The sequence below is a fragment of the Lutjanus erythropterus genome, chromosome 2 (assembly GCF_056507025.1).
Source record: "Lutjanus erythropterus isolate fLutEry1 chromosome 2, fLutEry1.hap2, whole genome shotgun sequence".
Taxonomy (NCBI): domain Eukaryota; kingdom Metazoa; phylum Chordata; class Actinopteri; order Lutjaniformes; family Lutjanidae; genus Lutjanus; species Lutjanus erythropterus.
Genome location: NC_139318.1, coordinates 4,003,593 through 4,009,654, shown reverse-complemented (window position 1 = coordinate 4,009,654; position 6,062 = coordinate 4,003,593).

Sequence of the window (6,062 nt, the reverse complement as noted above, 5' to 3'; positions counted from 1 at the left end):
GATGTATTACGTCATTACGACGTTGACCTCCGACCCGACCACAGCGCCATGTAGACTCATCGACCGGTTTATATTGGTATGTTTTAGATTTTCCAAACTCTTTTGAATTTATAAATCCTTAGCTTAAAAAAAACGTACTTTAATATTTAGGTTAGGCCCACAATTTTTGATTGTCTGAATCACATTATCAATTATTTCTTTGACCAGTCATAACCTGTAAACCCAAATGAGTAAGCAGTAATCAAAAAACTGAGGCAATCAATTGCGACAATTTCTTGAGTTCATAAAATTGAAGGTTTTCAGAGATTAAATATTCGAGTTAGTTTTACATGTACTATTTGATTACAGTGAAATTAAAATCATTGATTAAGTTAACTCAAATATTTTCATTAACTGCAACTTTCATTCACCCCTCTATTTATTTTCAGTAAAGATCATATTAAAAAATAATGTCTTTAATAAACACAAAGAAGAAAAAAAATCTACTGCAATTTGTGCTTTTTACTGATGGAATTTCATAAGTCATTCGCCATTCTGAATCACAACACAGGTGTTTCACAGCATGACTCCATTTTTTTTATATATACAATCAATAAAGAAGGACAGATACAAGACAAATAACATTCAAAATCAAGCTTACTATCTAAAAGAATCAAAACAAGACAAAAACAGACAAAAAACAACAAAAAAAGAAAAATGGGAAAAGAAATAACACACAGGTGAGGAGAGATTGGGGGCAGAGTGGCATGAATATCTTTACATCATTATTAATTCACTTTAGACCTCAAACAGGGAACTATTTTTTTGTCTAATGTTTACAACCAAGAAATAAATTACATAATAAAATAACCAGGTTCTCTGGTATTAGAGTACTGTACCCCTTTGACCCAGTATGACTGGAATCTACTTACTTGGAGCTTTAAAGAAAATGTCAGCTTCTCCATAACATAAATATCCTTAATAACTTCAATAAATCCTTGTAATATAGGTGGTTTTGGCTATAACCATTTTCTAGTCATGGAAAGAAAATTCTAATGGCACTGAACATTTTTAAGTTAGTAGAACATCTAAACAAAATTAATGTTTTCACTGGCTGGTGTGTTAGCTAGTGACAGCTCAAATGTACCTTATTGTAAAGTCTTACCATAATAGTATGTGTTGTAATTAGGATTCCAAATTTTTAGCATTTTCAACTGATGGCTAAACACATTACCAATCAATAATCAATTAATCACTAATTCTTAATGCGATACAGAAAACATGCCTTTTTCTGAGTTTAAATTTTATTTAAAAAATCTTAGCAGCACATTAGTGGTGTTAAACATTTATTTGTTTAATGTTTATTTGTATAGGGATAAAAGCCACAAATCAATGTTTTATGTAGGGGCATTTTACAGTCCCTGATGTGGAACCACAAGATCACTGAACACCTGGAGCCTAAGTATGAAGTCATTTAAGGATAGGAAAAAATGATCAAAACTTTACATATTTAATTTCTCAGGAAGATGGCAATGATGTGAATGTTAAAAGATCCTAACATGCATGAAACTGTTGCAGCATGAAAATATCTTTACAGTCAGTTCAGATATTAATGATTGTAACTGACTGAGAGACATTTTTCATTGAGATTTCACTGAGATGTTTATTTAATATTTTCTGTCATATTTCATGAATTTTTGAGTTCATGTAAGCATTAAAATATAAATAGAGATGTAATAAATAAGATTTTAAAACGGTAACTTTGATTTATAAATAGTCTAAAATGCACCATTTTAAAGTGAAAAAACAAAATAAAACTGTATAGTGCTCTTTATGAGAAGTTGTTGAGTGTAACACGTCACATAACCAGAGTTTAGTTAAGTGTGCGTCTGTTGCATTGTTGGTCAGAAGCAACATGGCTTCAAAGGAAAAACATACAGCTCCAAATAACCTTATTCCTCACAGTTTGAGAGGTGCACATGTTAACTGATGATTTTGTACTTTCATTTGTTTCATATTTGAGATCCAACTGCTCCTCTGCTGTAATTCTTGCTTTCTGTCAGCAGGTGGAGGAGTTTCATAAGGATCCAGCAACAAGGAATCCACTCACCCACATTAAAGCCTTGAGCTTGGGCTTTCTGAACGTACACACATTATATGTGAACTTTGTCTTTTGTTCCTCATAATTGCTTCTCATGTTTTGTCAGGCAATATCTCCTTACTCGTCCTTGAACACACAGCTGTTCTCCGTTTGGAAGAACAACTTCTGATAAAACACAGTCACATCCTGACTCCCCTGATAAGCACTTCAGGTTCATCCTGACCCAGCCTCCTCCGTCTCCGTACCCTGACACAGATGTACATTCTTTGACTCATTATCAGTTTCCTTCACACTTCCAGTGTGACTGTGTACTGATCCTTTTAAAACATCACAAAGACAGTTTTGGTGATTGTGCCCGTATTTATTTTCAGATTTTCCACAACATCATACATATCATACAATCAGATGAAAAAACAAAAACAAAAAACACTTTTAGGAGCTGAAACGAGTGCCAACAATTAATAAAACAATTAAACTGAAGCATGGAATGTATTGACAAAATGATATATTTAATATTTATCTTGACAATGTCAGATATACAGTTATTTTTAGGAATCTGATAAAGAAGAATAGACCTGTGGATGTTCTGCTTGTTTGGACATGAACAGTTATTCTGGCATGCTGAGTCCAGCATGTCATAAACTTCAACCTCTTTCTGTCTGTTGATTAAAGGTGCAGTGTGTGAGATTTAGGGGGATTTCTATGTTGTGTGTCTTAAGCCATATCTCTACAGTAGTACCAGCCCACTCTCATTCCCAACTTGTAAAATGCTGTTGTATCAGTGAGTCATACACTGTAAAAATGAAAAAGTTGAGACAAATTTCAAGGTAACTTACTACAATAGATTTTTAAGCTTTGAGTCCAACTGTAACTCTTTGGTTTTGAAAAAACAACTACTAATCTTTTGTTGAGATAATTTACTTTTCTTCTTTAGATTTCTAGTTTTAGAAACAAAAAAATGTATTTAAAAAATTGAGTAAACTTAATAAATAATGAATGAAACAAACCACAACAGAGTGATGCAGGACCTCAACGCAAAGCAGAAGGGTGTTGAATTTGAGAACTGTGTATTACGCCTTACATAGATTTAGTTGGGTTCAACTTAATATCTTGCACTTATTGCACATGTTTTCTTATGTGGAACTGAATTAATATCAAGTTTATTTGACTCATAAAGTTTGTTTGATTTAAATTAACTTGTCTTTTCAAATTCAGTCAGCTTGAAATTTTACGGCAGCAAACTTTTTTTTACAATGTGTACAGCCAAAGTGAGGGGTGTAAAAGAATTTAAAAAACAGGCGTATGCTTGCACATCCAACACACACACTATATTCACACACTGCAGGGCTCTAATTTCGAGATATTTAATGCACCAAAGTGATGATGTTTCAAGCGACACTGCTCTTCATCAGAGCAGAGTGACACTGCACAACACCATCTCAAATGCACATGAGAACAGTCACCTGATCAGTCATGTGATCAGTGTGCAGAAGTACATGTACACACATCAATCCAAAATCTCATACACAATAAATTTACACATCACTGGTATTGCACATGGCCCTCAGTTCACAAAGTATCACACTCAATAAATGTCCCCAAGACATCATTTGAGAAAGCACAATAGAATAAACAAACTAAGTAAACTTACATAAGAAAACTTTTAAAAGGGATAGTTCATCCAAAAATGAAAAAAAAAGAAAAAGGGAAAAAAACATAAAATGCCTGGTGTAATCCAAATCACCCCAACATGGCAAGTTGACTTGAAAGATGTTATTCACACCATGTTGTTAGCCTGAATCATTATCCTTAGCATGTTCACAAGCCTGTGCAACCATCTGAACTTCAATCAATGTGAGGGTGAGTTGATAATGACAGTATTTTAATTTTTGGGGGAACTATCCCTTTAAGAAGAAGACACTCAGTAGTGTGTCTCTAACCACCATCGGGGTCAAAGGCTGTCATCAGCTACAGGGTATGAAAGAAAGCCTTGTCACATGTCTAGCACGAAGAGTTTGTATGATCCAGTGAGCTTAAGTTCATAACAACATGCTGTGGCAAGCTGAGATTAAATGAGTTTGAGTCTCACACCAGCGTAAATACAGTCTGTCTGTTCCTGCATCTTTGCTGAGTGTGTGAAAAACCAAGCATTAGAAATATCTCATCTGAGGTGACCTGTGGTGAGACAGAGGCAGGTCATGGACAGCGTCTCGCCCAGTGGACTCTTGTTATTGTATCAGCAGACTGGAGGCTATTTTAGGCTCCATTAGTAACTTATGTTTACATACTTCTTATTAAACAGCCAGTGTGAGAGCCAGGTGAAGACACTGGTGGTCTGTCTTTGGTGGACAGATGTGTAGAAGTGAGTGAGGTCGACTTGGAGGGGAAATGGAAGTTCACTTAATGTTAAAGAGACAGTTCACCTTAAAATCAAAAATGCATTGTGTGCATTTTTTCTCTCACTTGTAGTGTTATTTATCCATCTAGATAGTTTTGGCGTGAGTTGCAGAGTTTTGGAGACATTGGGTGTAGAGATGTCTGCCTTCTCTCCAATATAATGGGACTTGTGGTGCTGCAATCCCCCCAAAACACATATGTCGTTTTGAGCAGTTTCATATAGGAACTACTTTTGTTCTACCAAAGCACACCCACCAAACATATCACAGAAAGAAGTGTGCATCTACTCATGGCTGAGAGGCTAATGCTCATGACAGCATGGGATGTACACATTAATGGCGTCCTCCTCGGCTGAGTTAGCGTGGTGTTTGGTGGAAAGAAAAAGCTCCTATATGAAACTGTTGCTGTTAAGTTTTTCAGACATGCTGAAGAGAAGGCAGACATCTCTACAGAAGATATCTCCAAAAAATTTAGATGGATAAATAGTAAAAATGTGTATTTCTGATTTTGGGATAAACTGTTCCTTTAAACTTAAATGTGACAGAACTATTTCTGTGATCAACTGAGAGTCGTGATGCTTTCTGTGCACATTATTCCAAAGAAATGCAGTCAGAAAACACTGTTAAACTGAGGATTATTTATCCTGTCAATGAATGAATACAGGACCTGAAGTACAGTTTAATCTGGATGGAATCATCTATTCATGTATAAACCTGCCAGGCTTAACGCTGTCATCTCTTTCAACACTGTTCTCTAAAGCGTGGAACTTCTGACACGAGGAAGACATTCAGCGCTTTATCTGTGTGTATGAAAACACTCAGCATTGTACAGATAATGGCTGTCATGGACGTGATAATGCGCAGTGAGCAGGTCATTATTATGAAATAAATCCTGACAGAATGATGCAGGACCCTAACATGCAGCAGAAGGGTTCATATTAATTTTAATTTTAATATGGCTCTATTTCACAATAGTGACCTGATACATTTTCCTACTTGTTCCACAATTTTATTGTTCCTCTAGATTCTATGATCAGAACTGTGTCCATACCAACGGTCTGTTCTTCATAACAACTGCCTAGTATACATAGCAACAGTCTGCTATACAGAAATAACAGACCTTAGAATGCTGTAACTGACCAATCAGATTCAAGTATTTTGCAAAGCCATGTAATAATGTAGATTAATCACAGCTGGGAGGAAAATAATGGAACACTTGACATATGATGAGACATCCAGCCAATCACACGGCTGAATTGAGACAGGATAATTGTTCTTTTTGATCATTATCTAGGAATGCAGCAATGCTCCAAAAAAGTTGTCAGATGCGGAAACAACTATGAGCAGTCAGACAGTCAAAGAAGTTGCAAACAAACCTCCATGTTAGCCAAATGTACTTCTACACAGCTTTTGGAGTTGGATAAAAAATGAAAAAGTGAGACTTTTCTTCTCTCATTTAGACTGCAGCTTGTGTTCAGGGACAACACTCTTTGTTGGTGTAATATGTCAGTGTTCATTTACTGATGATTCCACACTACTCCTGTTGTTGATTCATCTTTACAGTTTTGTTGCTGCAACCATCCTCA